At 34.4% G+C, this 20,141-nt stretch overlaps 1 long non-coding RNA gene across 1 annotated transcript in view; it reads right to left on the bottom strand.

Annotated features, from left to right (window-relative positions):
* LOC110260473 overlaps nucleotides 1,097-20,141 on the bottom strand; it is an 81,187-nt gene continuing 62,142 nt past the window's right edge. The window contains exon 3 of the long non-coding RNA XR_002343782.1: nucleotides 1,097-1,167. This is a non-coding gene — a long non-coding RNA (uncharacterized LOC110260473). The remainder of the gene's footprint in view (nucleotides 1,168-20,141) is intronic.

The following is a 20,141-nucleotide window of genomic DNA, read 5'->3' as shown; positions in this document are numbered from 1 at the left end:
AAGTGCACATCAAACATTCTCCACAATAGGTCACATGCTACATTACAAAACAAAAAACTGGTAAATTTAATACAAACAAAGCGACCAACAAGGGGTTAATCTCCAAAACATGCAAAAAGCTCCTGAATATCAAAAACAAACAACACAGTCAAAAAATGGGCCAGAAGACCTAAATAAAAATTTCTCCAAAGAAATACAAATCACCAACAGGAACATGAAAAGATGCTTAACATTGCTAATTATTATAAAAATTCAGCTCAAAAGTACAATGAAGTATCACCTTACACTGGTCAGAATAGCCTTCATCAAAACATCTACAAACAATACATTCTAGACAGACTGTGGATTAAAAGGAACTCTCTTGTTGAAAATGTAAATTTGTGTAGTCCCTATGGAAAATAGTATGGAGGTTCCTTAAAAAGTTAAAAATGGAATTACCATATGATACTGCAATCCCACCCCTGGCTACATATCCAGAGAAAACTATCATTTGAAAAGGTACATGCACCCCAGTGTTCACCACAGCACTATTTACAGTAGACAAGAAATGGAAGTGTCCACTCACATATGAATGGATGGATAAAGAAATGGAATATATATATATATATATGGAATATTACTCAACCATAAAAAAGAGTAGTTTATTGCCATCTGCAGTAATATAAATGGACCCAATGATAAGTGAAATTGTCAGAGAAAGACAAACATTCTATGATATTACTTACATGTGGAACCTAAAAAAAATGATTTAAATCACCTTATTTATAAAGCAGGAGCAGACTCCCAGACTTAGAAAATAAATCTATGATTACCAAATAGGAAAGGGGGTAAGTTTGGGATTAACAGATACACACTACTATTTATAAAATAGGTAACCAACAAGGACTTATTGTTCAGCACAGGGAACTGTATTCAGTATCTCATAATAAAGTATAATGGATTAAAATATGAAAATATTACATTTTAAATCTCTATATGTCAATTAAAAAAGATTTACTTGAACATTCATGTTAAAGTAAAAACGAGAATTTCTGAATTTCTTTGAAGCCAATCCAGAAAAAAGTACACTACAGCTTTAATTAACAAAAAAGCATACCTCTCTGATGGTTGGCTTGCATTTCTTCCCAATTCTGTATTCTGAGAGGAATGTGATGATATCTTTGTATTCTGGAAATAAAACCATACATAAAAATGAACCAAATCAGTTATTTTCTTTACAAAAAACACACAAGTTGTATGTATATCACACACTTTAACTCTTTAATAAATGTTGAAAATGCAATGTTATAATCTTGTATGGGTAATAATCTAAGTTAGAAGTTGATGTATCCACAGGTATGGTTTTGTAATGATTTAATACTGAACTATGATAAGACACATCTAAACACTGCTTATACTATTTCTGCTGAGTTTGATAGTAGAGATGATGACAGAGGAGGTACCAGAGGAGGCTCGACAGACATGTATGTTTATCCAAAGGCAGAAAGATGTATAATAGATACAGTGGAAAAACAATTTTTAAATGTATCAGTCGATGCATTTTGAAACAGCTATCATTTCATAAACAGAAGATAGTACTCCTACATAGAAATGAGTTTCAGTGATACATGTGGAAATGAACAATATTTTTCTAAAAAAAAACCCTACTCTGGGAGGGGTATGATATATTTTCTTAGTCATGATGTTCCAAGCCTTGTATTTATTTTAGTTTGTCACACTGTGGGTTCTGTTAGACTTTTGACATACGGAACAACACTAATTTCTATGGCATTTTTTCCCTCAGTTCCTGGCCCTGAAGTACAACTGGCAGAAAGCAAAGAATCATGAACTAATTTGAAAAGAAATTGAAACTTCTGAATTTCTTCCAATAATAGTTCTGTAAATTCTGAATGAAAGACTGGAATGTTCTAATCTTTCAGCAAGTTCTCTACTGCTTCCTTTGATAGAGGGATTTTAGATTTGGGAGGGCAGGTCAGGGCAAATTCCTTTAGAAGCCACAAAAAGAGAAGCAGGAAAGCTGTGGAAAGTGAGAAGATGAATGTCTTAAGATTCAGGAGTTCCTTAAACACTGGTAGGGAGTTCACCCCTGTTTATGCTTGAAGACTGTGAGTATGACTTAGAAGACTGAAATCTAAGAGCAGAATTGGGGAGCTATGTAGACAAGTGATGCTCAAGACAGACAAATTCACTTAGAAGTGCAGAGCTGAGGTTAATTTTAAGAGGAGAGGCAGCTGAATGCAGTAACCATGGAGGGTTAAATTTTACCATTGGGCGTGAGTAGAGGCTTCTTATTAAAACCAAACAACAAACAAGCAAAAAGGCCAAGAGAAGAAAATTAAATTGGACAGGCTCTAGGGGCATTTTTCAAATTGAAGTCAGAAACTGAGATGAGGGAGAAACATTATGGTGATGCTACTGTATTTGCAGTCCACCCCTCAAATATCTGCAGCCATTTATTTGGTATGGATCAGGGAGAGAACCCGTGTCCTCATGGATCTTTGTCGGGTCATGAAGGGAACTCCAAATCTCTTTCTTTTTTAAGGTAATTCTAGTTATATTATAATTAAATACAATCACAACTATGCTATTTATATTAATACTGAAGCTCCATAGGAAAGACAACTTTGGGTGCATATTTCTTTCAACATCTGCTCTGATCTGAAAAAAATTTTATGTCAGATAGTAAAGCATCTGGACTGAGTATATCCTTCATGTTCCTTCCTATGGCTTAGTAAAACCATGGAAATCTTTACCTGGAATTCAATGCAAGTTGACACAATCAAACCAATAACTGATGATTCTTAAGTGAGAGGACTGCTTTAAAATAAACAATTTGGGTCATTATCATGGAAGACTTCTTCAAGGAAGAATGCAACAATTGCTATGGTTCTAAATATATCTATCTTTGTTATAGTCATCTTGAGTTTTTAAAATACTAATTGAATAATACAGGAGATAAAAATTATTTTAAGAGTCATATTTTTAAAATAAGCTGGAATGACAAAGCTTGCCTTCATTTGATTACTTAGGACTTTAAGTTAGGATTTGAAATCTTTTGTATCATGTGTTTAACACAAAGGACTGAAGCTTGTGGAATTACATGTTGAATTCATAAATGATGGATTTTTAAATTTTTCATCTCATACATATATGATACTAAGTATTTCACTCTTTATGCATTATTTGTGGATGTCATTAAGTCAAATGGGTGTTATTTGAACTTTTTGCTCTTCCTTCTTGTGCTTTTCAGCACCTTTTCTGTATGTCGCCTATGCCTACAGGACTAAGAGATGTCACAATCCCAAGCAAAAGCAAGAAACTTCTCTTTAAACACTAATACTTTTCAAAACAAAAGACTGATATCATCCTAGTACCTAAAACACTCTGGACAGTCGTCATTGTACATTTCACCATTCTTTACCATTCACATCAATGATAATGCTTATTCTTGTTCATCAGTACTGAAAAGGATGTTGACAATAGGGGCACAAATATTGCCATGGCAATGTTTTTACATTTGTAAATATACAAACAAGATCTGCTAACACTCATTCATTCTGTTGTATTGATAATTTACAAGACATTGGTGCCATTCTAGCATACTGTCAATTGAGGCCTATAGCAATTTTATAGTAGATATTTACACGAGTACTACCTATTCTGTTTTACCAACAAGAATTGCATAATTGACAAGTCCCTGCATTTTTAACTCACTGGAATACTTTTAACGTGAAGTGCCTTTTGGCACAGAATTCCTCTGAAACTTACTTTAAAAATAACCTTAAAGGATTCATGATTTCTTATAGATTTACTAACCAGGGTGTTTCTCGTTGTAGAGAGAGAGACTTTTGAGATGAATAAAACAAATTATGGTCCTACAGAGAGATAATGAAGCAAACGCAATTGAAATAAAAGATTGCCTAAAGAAACAATAATTTCTCATTTTGTTGAGCATACGGTAAGCACTCTATCTGTGGAACCTGCAGATACAGAGGGCCCACTGTGCTAGACGTTTTAAAATAGGGATTGGAGCATCCATAGATTTTGGTATCTACTGGGGTCTTTGGAATCAATCCTTTGTGGATACCAAAAGGTGACTGTATTAGTTCATAGGAACAGATAGAAACAAGTATCTGTTCTAATTGTTTTCTAGATATTTATTTTTATTTCACTGATTTTCACAGAAAGAGCATTTTATCTGACAAATTTTGTGTCATGTTGCTTATAACCTGCAATTATACTACTTTCTAATTTAAAACACTTTCATAGGGGTTACCTTGTAGAGCAGCAGGTTAAGGATCTGGCGTTGTCACTGCAGCAGCTTGGGTCACTGAAGTGGCCCAGGTCGCTGCTGTGGTAGATTCAATCCCTGACCTAGGAACTTCTACATACCATAGGTGTAGCCAAATAAATAAATAAAACACTCTCGCAAATTCCTTCTCATTGCATCCTCTATTCTGCACTAACATCCTAACAAAATAAGTAAGACTGTAGTATGAATCACATTATTTATCGAACTACTAAAAAAAAGACATTTTAAAAACTCAAAATAGGCGTTCCCCTTGTGGCTCAACAGTAACAAACCCAGCTAGTATCCATGAGGAGGCAGTTTCAATCCTTGGGCTCATTCAGTAGGTTAAGGATCCAGTGTTGCCCTGAGCTGTTGCGGCTCAGGTCTGTGTTGCTGTGGTTGCAGTTGTCTCAGATTCTGTGTTGCTGTGGATGTGGCATAGGCTGGAGTCTGCAGCTTTGATTCAACTCCTAGCATGGGAAATTCCTTATGCTACAGGTTCAGCCCTACAAAGCAAACGAAAAAACAAAAAAGCAAAAAAAGCCCCCCCAAAAAGAACAAAAAAATAAAATACCAAAACCTCAAAAATAGTAGTGTCATGTGGATCTAAAGTTATATTTATTACATGTACAGTATTTTGAAATTATCCTTTTAATTATTTACTACATTTTATATTAGCCAAATCAATTCTATTATTCTTTATTCTAATATTTTGTTGCCTTTTTTTCAATACCATACAAACTTTAGCAGCACTTTTCCAGTTTATGCTGTCTTTCTTCCTCCCTAAATTTTCAATTATTTTGTTCAACAACTAAAAGCCTTTCTTTTCTTTGTTTCCCATAGATGTCTCATTCATGCTGTATTTTCTACTTTCTTTTTCTAGTTTACTTTTCCTTGAAGAAAAGGATGGGGATCTAAACATGAATTCGCTCTTAAATTACTTGCTTCCAATTTATAAATGTTCTTATGCTCCTTTTTAATTAAATTTATGCAATAGCAGATAATTATTTTTAACGATTATATTCCTTTTTTAAAATAGAAGATTATGTGTTACCAAATGTAGAATGCAGCAAATGTGGTATGTGTGCTACTATAGGCAAAAACCAAGGCATTCTACCATCTAATTTCTAAAAGTTTCATTTCACATTACATAACTTCCTAAGATCACTTGAGAATATCTTTGTGCTTTTATCTGGAGATTGATCCCCAATCAAGTACATATAAAAGAACATGAAATCAGAAATTCCCAGAAATTTAATTAATTAAATGTAGTTATTGTGTAGTAATAATACAAAATTTACTTTTGAGTTAATTACTTAAAGGAATATTAGAAAACATGGGGCTTATTGACATTACTAAATTTGTTTAATTTACAATGTTAGAAAGTTAGAATATTTACTTATTAATGATAAATATATTAAGATATTATAACTGACTTGAAAGATCAGTAGAAGTTGTAAATTATCACTTCTATTGCAATCAATTTCAATAGAGGACACATTACAGTGTATTAAAAAAACATTCCGCAAGTTGAAGTATTTATGACCACAAATAAGGAAAGCTTTATTCATGCTCTGAGCAAATGGAACAGGTAGAAGTTATTATTGACTCTGCTAGAATGATTGTTATACCTAGATATTAATGCATGTTATGCATGTTGTACATACGATATATACTGCCTATAAAATGAATAGTTTCTGTAAAACCAAATGAAGTCAATTTGTGATAAACTTATTTTCCTCTATGAGCTTAAACTGTTCAGAAACAAAAAAATAATACATTGTTTAATAGTCACTTTCAGTTTGGTCTCGTTCAATATATGACAGTTGGCTGTGATGTGCCAATAAAGTGGATGTCAGAGTTCACTTCCCATCCTGTTGACATATTAACAGAGAGATTTGCAAGGATAAATTGACTTGATATAACCAAGATAAAAATGAGTCTGTGTGTTTCATACAAGTTTTCTTAAATAACTTCTGATAACTGTCTTTCCTGATCGTATTTGTTTTGTAAAGCACATTAAAAAATACAACACTGATTGAAAGAAAACGCTTGAATATTTGATTATTCATTATCCTATGAAACTCATATATTTGATTTCAACCATTTTAGTTTTATTTACACAGTTATGTTTGTTTTTAAAATGTTTACACTGGGCACAGTGGTTAACAAATCCAACTAGGAACCATGAGGTTGCGGGTTCAATCCCTGGCCTCACTCAGTGGGTTAGGTATCCGGCATTGCCCTGAGCTGTGGTGTAGGTCACAGAAGCGGCTCAAATCCTGCGTTGCTGTGACTCTGGCATAGGCCAGCAGCAACAGCTCTGATTAGACCCCTAGCCTGGAACCTCCATCTGCCGTGGATGCGGCCCTAAAAGGGCAAAAGACAAAAAAAATGTTTACATTGGTTATTCTTTTTATACAATAGAATGTATAATGTAATAGATGATATGTATATTATATGGTTATATATTATATACCAATGTATATATTATGGTATATATATTTAGTATAACATGTATCAATATATAAAGTTAATATATATTAAAATTTTAAAATAAAGCATATAAGTAGAAAAACAAATGCGAACATTATTGTAGTGAAACTAGGCTGGATCATTTCTAAAAATGCAAACTAAGGTTACACTCATACCAAGCAAGCTGAGACAATATCCCGGATCTTTTTATTTCTAGTCCAAATTTTGTCCCATTAAATTATACTGTTGCTCCCACTCTAATTGAGAATGGAGATGGCTGATGTACTTGTTTCTCATGAAACTGCATATTAGAATAAAATTTCAAAACTTTTAATGTTTTGGCTATTTTCGCAGATTTTCTCATCTTAGTTTTTTCCATATTTTTTAAAAAGACATCTTGCATTTTCAGTCAGTAATTTTTGTGGTATTTGTCTACTGGGAAGTAAATTGGACTCTTTCCTATAAAACAGAGACATATATTTATGTGTATATATATATATATATATATATATATATATATTTATGTTCATATGTGTATAGATATTTTCCACCTACATCCTCTTATGTATGTTTTATATAAGATGGTTTGCCAATACATGTTATAAATAGGAATGGGTACAATGAAGGTTGAGAAGAATAGCTGTGATTTGCTAAAGTTTCAAAAAAAGTTGCCTCATATTTAGGGTGAAGATATATTTTACTTTTGGTTTCCAAACTTTAAACTTCACATATTTATTATAAATCACTATGTTAATTTAGATGAAACTTTAAAATTTAAATTTAATACATCTTATGTACCACCCATGAACCAGCATTTTGCTGGGTGTTTGTCTTACAGGCAAATAGTACATGGACCCTACACTTGAGGTCCTGATTTTGTGCTGAAGAAGATAAATATATGTAGTTATAATAATTCAGACAAAGTATTAGAATAAAAGTTTGCACCATGTGCTTATGTAAGCACTTTAAAAAAATTATCTCAGTGAGCATTTGATATGGGAAATTCTAAGGGAAATTCTTAAGTTTGAAGAAACAGCCCAGAAAAATCCAGAAAGCTCAACTATCCAGAAGGTGATGTGTAATATAGAAAGTGGAAATGTACTGAAATATGATACATCTTTAATTGTTATGTTTTGAAATAGTTAAAGCTTCTTGACTAGTTAAGGAAAACTCACTATATCATGAGGTTTATAAATTATGGAGTGGTAAAATATATGAAGACAGGAGCACAAAATGGAAGGATAGGATAAATGGAATTAGACTATGATAAAGGCATTAGAATTTTTATAAAGTAATGTAGTATCATTTAAGGTATACTGTTAAAACTTAATAATGCATATTTAAAGAGTTCCCACTTTGGCTCAGGCGGGGTATGAAACCAACTAATATCCAAGAGGATGAGGGTTCAATTCCTGGCCTCTCTCAGTGGGTTAAGGATCTGGCATTGCCATGAGCTGTGGTGTAGATTACAAACATGGCTCAGATCCCATGTTGCTGTGGCTGTTGTGTAGGCCAGCAGCTGCAGCTCTGAATTGACCCCTAGCCTGGGAACTTCCATTGGCCCTGGTGTAGCCCTAAAAAGTAAATAAATGAATAAATAAATAAATACACAGTGAAATCTCTAGTGTAACTACTAGAAATTAACATAACGAGATATAGCTAAAAAGATTAATCATATGATTAAATGAAATACTAATAAATATGCTTGATTAACCCAAATTAAGACAGGAAAACAGAAAAAAAAGAAACAGATAAACAGAAAACAGGGTAAAATAATCTAAAATGAGTCATTTTACTTCAGTACTCATGCTAAGTATAATGACATTAAGTCCCTCATTAAAAAAAAACATGGTCAGGCACCATAATAAAGTATAACCTGGTAAAATTCTGACTAAAGAAATTTCTTTAAATGTTATAACACTGACAGGTTGAAAGTTAAGTGGTGAAAATAAGATTAACATGCAGATACTATGCATGAAAAAACTAATAAAAGGAAATTTCAAGAGAAATAATATCTCCAAAGATAATGATAATTAATGTTAACTATGGCCATTCATAAGAAAACAAAAGTATTCTAACTGTATACAGATAAAATTTAAAAACTTCAGCATTTAGGAAGTAAAAATTGATAGAACTAAAGAGAAAAATAGATAAATGCACAAAACCTATAAGGCTTAGTCTTACTAGTGAAGATAAGCACAATAAACTTAGTGACACATTTTCTTACAGTCTTTAGTGAAAATCAGTTTTATTCATGTTATCTTATTTTTTTTCTCTTTTGTCTTTTTTAGGGCTGCACCCACAGTAAATGGAAGTTCCCAGGCTAGGGGTCTAATCAGAGCTGTTGCTGCTGGCCTGCGTACACCAGAGCCACAGCAATGCCAGATTCTAGCCCCGTCTGCGACCTCCACAACAGCTCATGGCCACGCTGGATCCTTACCCACTGAGCAAGGCCAGGGATCTAACCCGCAACGTCATGGTTCCTAGTTGGATTCATTTCCACTGCACCATGATGGAAACTCCTCATGTTGTAATTTATAATAGTTATGATGAATATATGCATCTAAATTTTTGCTTCCTCTTTATCATTTGAGTTTACAATAATTTTAAAGAGTTGATAATCTTGTATTTTATGAACACATTATCATTTCCTATCTGGGGTGGCATAGTTTTGATATTTGTTAAACTAGCACACAGGCAGACTTCTTTTTTATTTTTAGCATTTTGTGGTTCCATTTAAATATCATTAAAAATTGCTAGAAGTAGAATTACTGTTTATAAGTGTACTAACCTGAAGTATTTTTTATTAAATTGAAAATGACTTTAGTCCCTCCTGAAAAAATAAAATTTATAAACCTTTAGCCTAGATTTAGATGATATTGCTATAATCTCTTTTAATCTGTATTAAATCTATTTAATCTGTATTATAATCTATATTATTAATATGTATTTAATCTGTATTATAATTTATTTTAATGCTCTTTTTATTACACAACCACCTCCTCCCATAGTCTGCTATTTCTATTTATTACTATTTATACAGGCAGTATTTCTTTGGATTAACTTTAATCATTATTATTCATTCTATTTGTATATCATGCTCTCAAATTATAGACAGACTTTCTAGAATTTTTTTTTTAATTTTCTTAAATTTTCTACTAATGTTCTTCCTCAGTTTTAATTTTACTATTGTTGTTCTTATTGTTTTAATTTGTGAGTTTTTAAATTTTTGTTTCTTAATTTAGGTATCAATTCTATTTTTTCTTTTTCTTTTCTTTTTTTTTTTTTTTTTTGTCTTTCTAGGCCCTCACCCATGGCATATGGAGGTTCCCAGGCTAGGGGTCTAATCAGAGCTGTAGCCGCTGGCCTACACCACAGCCACAGCAATGCCAGATCTGAGCCTCGTCTGTGACCTTCACCACTGCTCACAACAACGCCGGATCCTTAACCCACTGAGTGAGGCCAGGGATCAAACCTGCAATCTCATGGTTCCTAGTTGGATTCGTTTCTGCTGCACCACGATGGGAACTCCTACAATTCTAACTGAATGTTTTTGTTTTCATTTTTCCCCAGATTATGTCTCCTGACCTGTGATTCTTTTCTCTCTGCCTTTGAGGTCCATGCAGCTTTAGTTATTTATTTATTTCTTCTACTTGAGATATTTTTTTTTAGACTATGGCTCTACACTGTTTACGAGTTTTAAATAATTATTAAATATTGTACGTTTTATTTTTTGAGGAAAAAAAACAAGAGCCATGTTTTTAAATGCTACTCTTTTTATCTGTTCTCTTGGTTGAATTCCTTCTTCCTTTTTCTCTTCCAGAATTTGCCTCTCAATTTTGACTGGAATCTTCTCTCTTCTATGTATTAGTTTCTCTGCCCTAATATATTTTTTATCTCCTCCCACTCACCGATTTTTCTTGATAACTATATTTTTTTTGAGGGGGGGTCTTTTACAATCACCGTACATATATATAGTTACTTTTTAAAAGTATTCATTCATTCCATTCTAAAACTCCCCCCCCCACACACACACACACACTCACTAACAAAATAATCTTTCAAAAAGTTCACTAATAAACAAATCTAGTGGACTTTGTTTAGTCATTAAGTACGGAAAGTGCTCTTGAGGTAGTATTTGGCCACTCTTCATTATTGTGCTTTCCAGAAACTCACTTCATCTTTAACCTTTATTGACAGTACATGCTCTTGAAACTCTTTAACCACTTGTGTTTTTCTTTACTCATCTTCATTATGCTATATGTTCTCCTATCTTCCGCCTGTGTCTCTGTGTTACCAGAAACAATTCTTATGCTGATGACTGCAATCCAGTTTCCAGATCTAACTTGCCAACTGTCTGTAGATTATCTATATCTGTGTGTTTCACCATCATCTTATTCTTTCTTTCAGATTGATTGAACCTCACTAACCTTAGCAATTTGAAATCTTTCAGGCAGCAAATTCCTTCTCTTACATTCACCATTTCAGATAGTCAGTTAATTTTTATTGAACTGTATATAGAACAGTTATATGATTTTGCTTGACCTGAGCAGCACCTTTCTCTATGTATCAGCTACCTAGACATTCTTGCAAAAGGGGTGAATAAATGATTTAGACTGGGCTAATAGAAATCCTCTCTCGGAATTAAAAAAAAAATGGATATAGGAGAGAAAAGTTTTTTTTTTTTTTTTTTATTGGGCGAAAGGCTGTAAAAAAAATTAAGCTCAGAGCTTTCGGTACAAGCTAACTCACAGAGTGAAAGGTTAGGGTGATATGACAGAGAAAGAATAAGATTTAAGTTTCTGATCCCAGAGCTCCCTTAGACCACTAACTGGCTTCTTCCATTTTTTGATTTGGTAAATAAAATATGCCTTATCTCTCTTCAAGTAAACAATTGTGAAGAGAGTTTTTTAATGCAAAGAAATAATTCTCTAGAACAACAAAAAGTTTTAAATAATAAAGCTTTTATTGTGAATCTAGAGAAGATTGCCTCTCTTCCTAGAAATTGATGCATATGCATATAAATATTATTATATCATCTATAACTACTGACTCCCAAATTTAGCCCTTTTAAATTAGAAGCCTATCTTATCCTTCATACCAATTCTAAAATGAAATATGATATATTCATTTGGCAAGGCCATAGAGGCTAAGCCACCTTATTAACCAGTGTTTATAATGGTGCTACTTGGTACTTGCTACTGTTCTAGGAATAAAGCATTGATTTACATGGAGTTATAAACAAGTAAAAATTTTGGCCAGCATTCCCAGGGACAGTTTGATTGCCTTTTCCAGAAATTATATTGGCATTTCTATTGCTAAAACATTAAGCACTGGTTTCCAGGTGTCACTCTAAATAGAAATGTATTCCTCCTGCCAGAAAGGGTTTTATAGCCTCCTTCTTCAGTGTGTTAGTTTATGAATTTGGAACCGACTTGCTTTCCAGAGACAATGCAGCCCATGTGGTAAGTTTAGAGAGAAAGAGAGCTGCAATATCTCAAAGTCATAGCTATCATCCTGCAGAGAATACTGAAGAAAGGAAAGCTTCTCATAGAAATCAATTTATAGCTTTGGTGCATTGAATTTTAATCATGTGCATGTACAAAGACAAAGACCCATAATCAATGTCCTTAGGTAGCAAGCAGAGACCACAACATAGAGTAGAACGGGTAGAAGAGGGGAAAAAAAATGTGTGTGTGTGTGTGAATTTGCCAAGAGTACTGTTTTTATTTTTACTATGGAGATTGTAACATTATTTCTCATGGTGGAAAACACAGACTTCTCTAAAAGGACAAACTCCATACTCTAAAATGTGCCGAAGTAGATTGAGTATGCCTTATTTTTATTAGATTTTATTACTAAATAAAGTGTAGGTTTCATCATGGACAGCAAATAACTTTTTATTTCCTTAACAAGATCAGGCTCAAAAACCCTATACTAGATATTGCCATTTGGAGCCCTGCAGTTCCAAATTATTAAACTGATAGTGCCTTGAAAAAGAAAAAAAATCAGGTAAATAATTTCCATTTTCTATTTTAACAGGATTTTTTTTTTTTATAGGTGTAATAACTAGTGCACTGAAAGCACACACATACAAAAATGGAATCTTGGAAACTGTCCCAGAGGAAAGGACTTCAAATTGTTCTTATATTTGTTTTATCAAGCTATAGATCAGCCTAATAAAATGTATGTCAAATGTTGATGCATTTCAAAGCATTTCACACACACAAAAAAAAAATTAAAAAGGGCAGAACTAAATATATGGCATATCCTGGCTCGTTTTTAACACAAATGTAATAAACAAGATATATGAGCAATGATATCACCATCACTCCTTGTATAGAAAAGTTGGAGTTTTTTTAAAGGGGGTTTGACTTTTGAATAATTTTAATAGGCTTCCTCAGAGCTTTAATTAGCTGGAGTTCTAAGTAGTAGCTGACAGCTAGCAGAATCTCTTTTCTTGAGTTAAAGTCAAACTAATTAAATTCCAGAAGGAAAACATTTTCTTTCTAGCACCCTTAATCAGTCATCCTTGCTTAACAATAAAGGAAAAAAATATATAGTCTCTTGACCTGACAATAGTATAAACAGGAAAATCTGTAGTTGTGAAACAATGATGAAAAAATTTTCAACAAAGAAATTTTGAATTTTTCAGCCAACTACCATAAGGCATATATAATTTTGTTTGAAAAGAATACATTTCAGATCAAGAATAGCTCAAAGGGGAGTTCCTGATGTGGCTCAGTGGAAACAAACCCAACTAGTATCCATGAGGATGCAGATTTGGTCCCTGGCCTTGCTCAGTGAGTTAAGGATCTGGGGTTGCCACAGGCTGTGGTGTAGGTTGCAGACATTGCTTGGATCCAGCATTGCTGTGACTGTGGTGTAGGCCAGCAGCTGCAGCTCTGGTTTGACCCCTAGCCTGGGAACTTCCATATGCCATGGGTACAGCCCTAAAAAAGCCAAAAAAAAAAAAAAAAGGAGAGAGAGAGAAAAGAATAGCTCAAGCAATTCAGCAGATTTTGTTGTTGTTAAAATTCTGGTATAATGTTGTTGTTGCTGGATATTTTCTGCACATATAAATTTAAACATGTAGAGCCTATGGTGTAATTATCAATACACTCTAAAGAATTAAACTTAAATGAATATACACATGAACTTCAAATTTTCTGGATTTCTTTTAAAATACTATATCAAAAATGATGGCACGTTTATATTAGTTTTAATATACACAGGAAATATAACAAAGACTCAATAACATTATAAATAGCTCTCCCATAAGATTCCAAGTAAAATTTTCTTAATGAAATTCAATTTTTTTCAGTTGCTATAAAGAATCAATTGCTCATAAAAAAGGAAATTCCATATTATTTAACACTTATAAGATCCACTATGAAAACTGAAAAATATTATTTTGCTGTGAGGTGTCTTTAGCAATCATTTTCTTCCTAGTCATACACACACACACACACACACAATTTTTTTTAGAGAAACACCAGTTTCTTGTAGGATTCTTCCTCTGAGTACTACTGAGTGAAAAGCAGAATATGGGCCTGCACTGCTGTAGCCACAATTGGCCAAGAACTGCTTTTTTGTAAATTAGGATTTGCAGCTCAGACAGCTTGGTTGAGCTTAAACTAGAAATTGATATAAAACTTGAGCTATAAAAGTCACATTGGGTTACTGCAGGGAAAAACAAAATAACAACAAAGTGATCTGCATAAGGATAGAAGAGTTATACAAGCATGTGAATCAAATAGAAATTAGAGAGGGGTGTTGAGGGAAGATATAAAGACAAAGAAAGAGTGACATTTTAATCATTATATTTTGCAATCCTTTAAGGCTATTACTGATTTCTCTTTCCTCTTCTTTATTAGGCTTCTGTTCAGTACACTTTCTATCTATCCATCATCTATCTATCTGTCTATCATCTATCTATCCATCATCTAATTATATATTTCTTGGTTTTTATATCCTTCTAATTTATGTTCTGTTCATAAAAACTTTAAGAACACATAGACAATATTTTTGTTGTTTTCACTCTAGTCAGACTAATGGTCTCTTAAACATTGTTTCTCTTATGGTCAATAATCCTGAGTATTAGAGAAATGCAAGTTGAACTGCAGTGAGGTATCACCACATACCAATCAGAATGGCCAATGTCAAAAATTCTACAATGAATGCTGGAGAGTGTGTGGAGAAAAGGGAACCCTTCTACACTGTTGGTGGGAAAGTAAATTGGTATACCCACTATGGAGGACAGTATGGAGGTTCCTTAAAAGACTAAATATAGAACTACCATATGATCCAGCAACCCCACTCCTGGTCATATGTCTGGAGAAATCCGTAATTCCAAAAGATATATGCACCCTAATGTTGATAGCAGCACTATTTGCAATAGCCAAGACATGAAAGCAACCTAAATGTTCATCAATGAAGAATGGATAAAGGAGATGTGGTACATATATAAGATGGAATATCATTTGGCCATAAAAAGGATGAAATAATGCCATTTGCAGTAACATGGATGGTCCTAGAGATTATCATACTGAGTGAGGTAAGTCATATAGAGAAAGCCAAATACCCGATGATATTACTTACATGTGGAATCCAATAAAAATGATACAAAAGAACTTATTTAAAAAACAGAAACAACTTCGCAGATTTAAAAACTAATCTATACGTTGTGATAACCAAGTAAGAAACCAATCTGTACAGGGAAAAAAATTAATAAAAAAAAAAAAAAAAAAAAAAAAAAAAAAAAAAACTAATCTTACGGTTACCATAGGTGAAACCATTGGGGGTAGGGAAGAATTGGAAGGGTGGGGACAACATATCTGTCATGAGATATGTTTCTACAGTATTTTCTTAGCCTCTTTGCTGAAAATTCCATCTTGTCCTTCCTTACTCTGTCCCGTCTTCCTGCTTGAGAAACAGTCACGGTGATGGTAAATGACTTAGGCTTAAGAACAAAGACCTAAAGGCATAAGTTATTCATGTGGTCAGCTGAATGAGGACATAATGCATTGGTCTAGGCACACCAGACCTGTGCAGATTGGCAGGCCGCGCTTGCACAAACATGATATGTCCTCTAAAGAATAAGAGAAAGAGGAATCTCATGGTCCCAAGTGGTTTATGAGTGATGTTAGCAGAATATGCATTAGCAAAGAGAACAAAGGTGCAAACCTAGGCAGGCTGGGTTGCCATAAATAGGCATGTCCTTTGTGGAAACACAGGGAGGATTCTCTGAAATGCTATGCATAGATAGCTAACTCAAATGCTAATGATTGTTAAATGCCTAAAGCTCAGAGTAGAAGCTTAGCTGTCTACCTGCTTTGTGACTTTTAAAATAATAAAAGAACTTATAAAATAATAAAATAAAAAAAATCCCTAATCCTCCACCTATAGCCCCCTCCTCACTTGACATAATCCTAAAGAGCACAATAAAAGCCGTGTGGTTTCTTGAGGCAATGCTCTTGGTCCCTGAGACCTTGAGTCCCCCAGTTCCCACCTTTACTTAAGATAAATGTCTCTGTGTCTTGTTTTATGTTAACTTTTTTCCTTAAGTTTCACAGCACCCGTTCTTCAGACCCATTCTGCTGAGCTGGTCTCAGCACATATCCACACTACTGTATAAAATAGATGATTAATGAGAACCTACTGCACAGCACATGAAAATCTACTCAATAGTTTGTAATAACATATATGGGAAAAAGAATGGATATATTTATATCATGACTGATTCACTTTGCTGTACACGTGAAACTAATACAACATTGTCAATCAACTATACTCCAATAAATTTTCAAACAAAAAGAAAAGAAACAACCGTATGGATACTACCATACACCAGGAATTGATATAAAAACTGGAAATACAATGGCAAATAAGACATTCTCTGCCTTTCTTAGTTTGGATTCCCCCCAAAGTACAGCTGAACACAATGTCTAAGATATGGTTTATTTGCAAGCTGATCCCAAAGATAGAGTAGGAAGTGTGCAGACTAATACAGCTAATAAAGAAAAGCAAAAGGAATAGTTCTCTGTTGAAATACTGAAACATTTATGCTAAGCAGTTGGGGCTAAAGATTTTGCGGATCTTAAAGATGCATACAGAAACACTTCCAACATTGTCTTTCTAAAATACAAGAGGCTGGAACATTCATCCGCCAGCTACTTTTGTCCATTGATTGAAGGTTTACCCCAGTAATGTCATTTTCCCCCACAGATTCTAGGTTTCTCTTGGATACTAAATGAATTGGTATCCTGTGGTTTTTGGAAGAGGTGCTGAGGGAAAAATTGGAAAAGTCTACATCATTCATTTTATTTTGGAAGAAAATGACATTATAAGACTAACTGCAGTTGCCATGATTTTAGAATCATGGTTAAGCTGAAAGGATAGGGCAAAAGTGTGTGCCACAGTCCATACTTTTATCAGTAAATCTCAGTCATATGGCCTTTAAGATACAAGAATTTTTCAAAGACAAACTTAAATATTGTGGTTATTGGCATAAATTACAAACCCTGTTATTGCAATATGTCTCAAAGCCCTAATTGATGCTTATCATCCCTTTCTTGGATTTTGATTAATTTTTTCAGTACCTCAGCTACACTAAGGTGTACTGTCAAAGCTCTTAGACACTTTGTCCATGCCAGATCATTATTATCACCAGGCAAAGAAGAGCAAATAAATCTTGATGAATTCACTGAATTTTTAACTACTTATCCTAGTCCTTTTTATGTCTCTGAAATGCTTGCTTCACACATTCAATTAACACTTTCAGCAGAGTAATTCCATTCTTGGTCTGCTAGTCCATAGTGCCAGGTAGTTGTTAAGTTAATAGCTTCGAGTTCCTGAAACTTACTGTGTCCTTACAGATGACCCTAAAAAATGCAGTCTCTCTCAGGAGCTTTAATCCAATAAGACCGATGATTCGGCCAGTGAGAGGCATAAATAATAACTATGTCACTGAGAGAGAGTGATGAGGATAATCCTATTTCATCACATTTTCCCCAAAATCTGTGTAGTCCAGCATTAGAAACACATCATGTATTTGTTGTTTGTTCCATGTATAACCTGCATTCTGAGGACTGCACTCTAATCTCACAGAGTGTGTCATCCCTAAACTGAAACTCTGAATCTTTACTAGACTCTTTCAAAATGATATTAGAATGGCTGCTTCAGAATGAGGATGTACAGAATCATTGGATCCTGTGGTCTTGTAGTTTTGCAGCTCCATCATGAGATGTCTCTCTTGGTTGGTGATTTTACTATATAGTATTCCATAAATGTAAGTCAGGAGTTCTATAAGCCAGGGATTTTGGCAGAGAAATTGTAGGCAGAGAACTGTATCTCGAACAAGTGTCAATTCCAATAAAGATGAATCACTGAATCCTCCACGATTGAAGGAGAGAAATGTAATTAACTTTCCACTAAATCACAGGCTGGTCTTTTCACAAGATGTTATCAAATGAGGGAATTGGCATCATTCATTGCTATTGACACCATGAGCATTCAACAGCAACGGTGGTTTAATCAGAGCAGCCATTCTGTTGAACACGTGTATGGCCTCTATCCTAGCTACAGTGTTACCCCATTTGCAGATCCTTGCAAAAATCAGCATATGTAAGAATAGAGGTTAACTTTAGGCTACTGAGAAATAAATCTCATCTTCCTGGTTGTTGAGTGCTTCTTCTGCAGTGGATGTGCTCTGGTGGAATTTAATAGTGAGAAAAATGTTTTACAGATACTTTATTCAACTGTATAAGTCAATACACTTATTTTTCACCCAGAACCCCCTGGGTGCGATCTTATAGTTATGTGCTGTTTAGATGCCTGATCATCAGCCAAGCTGTTTCTTATTCCCTTGAATGTATGTATTTTCTTATCTCAGGCTAGTTGCTCCTCCATACAAAGTAGAAGTACCTCATGCACTGCTTGTATGTGTCTCTGTCCATTTGAATGATTTCTACTCATTTCTGTCCATTAGGAATACCACTGAGTGAGGCCCTAATCTGATAATATTTCATTTTTAGCAAACACCTACATTTTGAGCAAATGTACATCTCTAAACCAAGACTGTGTTTTTCCCCTTCTTGCTAAATGGTCCACTGAGCAGAACGTGTTGAGTTGAAGGAAAGGCACTGGCACAACCAAGGCAAGTAAAACGGCCGTTTGAGTCCACCTCTTCATATAATTTACTTGTGCCATCCGGATTTGGTTGGGACCAATGCCAAATATGTGCTTCCCATTGCACAGCGGTATTTGTTTTGCATCCGTTAAACCTTAGGATATATTGATTCTGAAAATATTCATCTTAAGAAAGCCACTTAATTTCATAGGCAGCCAGTGTCCTCTAGTTGGATGCTTCATTTCTAATGGGTCCAAGAAGCAAACCAGGAACTGCTATTTAAATAGCAAATGTTAACAGAAGATGTAACTGTTTCCAAAACCCTCAGAGACAGATTTGTGACTTCTCTCAAGGCTTGCTGGGTACTTCACAATGAATTAGCTGTTATGGATTCCTCCAGTAACACTAAATCTTCTAGGTCATACACCTGAGCAGGAGCAGGAGCAAATCTTATATCCCAAACTAGAACAGTTGTAAAGCTATTTTCTTCTGGGGCTTCCTCAATCCTGAAGCCTTCTAAATTACCCAGTAAAGGAGGTGGGGGAGAATTCTCTATGCTTAATTATAGACATTTTAATCTGACCCCAAAACTAGTGTATTGATTTTTTTTCTTCTACTGAGCCATATTTTTATTTAATTAATTTTTCCCTTTTAGATTATGTTTGGTGATCCTAGTAAATGGAGGAATTCCAATATTCAGCTGGTGAGAAATGAGAAAGCATTTATTCCTCTACTTTATCTGAATGTCTAACTTTTCTGGCAGCCTCAAGGGAATCTTTCCTCTTTAACAATTTGGCTTAAAGTGTATGTTGGGATTCTGGAGGCAAGATGGCGGAAGAGTAGGGGGACACGCTCGCCCTCTCCCACAAACACAACAACAAAAAACCCCCACATCTACAGGTTAAACAACTCGCACAGAACAGCAATCAATCACTGGCAGAAGAACCTAAACTCCAATAACGGCAAGAATCTCGTGACATTACTAGGCAAAACAAGAGAAAAGAGGAGAGTGAGAGAAGGTGAATCTGAGCTGGACAGGCACTCCCTAAAGGGAACTGTGGAGGAGAAAGGGATCCCGCACCCTGGAAAGTCACCTACTCAATGGAAAGATCAACCAAACTGGAGGAATCTTCAGATGCAGAGAAGAGTGTAGCAGTAAGCTGGAGTTCTGAAAAGCAGAGCGAGAACCGAACAGATCATCTGAACTACTGGCACAGTCACTAAAAATTGAGACGCTTGGGTGGG

The sequence above is a fragment of the Sus scrofa genome, chromosome 4 (assembly GCF_000003025.6).
Source record: "Sus scrofa isolate TJ Tabasco breed Duroc chromosome 4, Sscrofa11.1, whole genome shotgun sequence".
Taxonomy (NCBI): domain Eukaryota; kingdom Metazoa; phylum Chordata; class Mammalia; order Artiodactyla; family Suidae; genus Sus; species Sus scrofa.
This window is presented reverse-complemented; position numbering and strand designations above follow the sequence as displayed.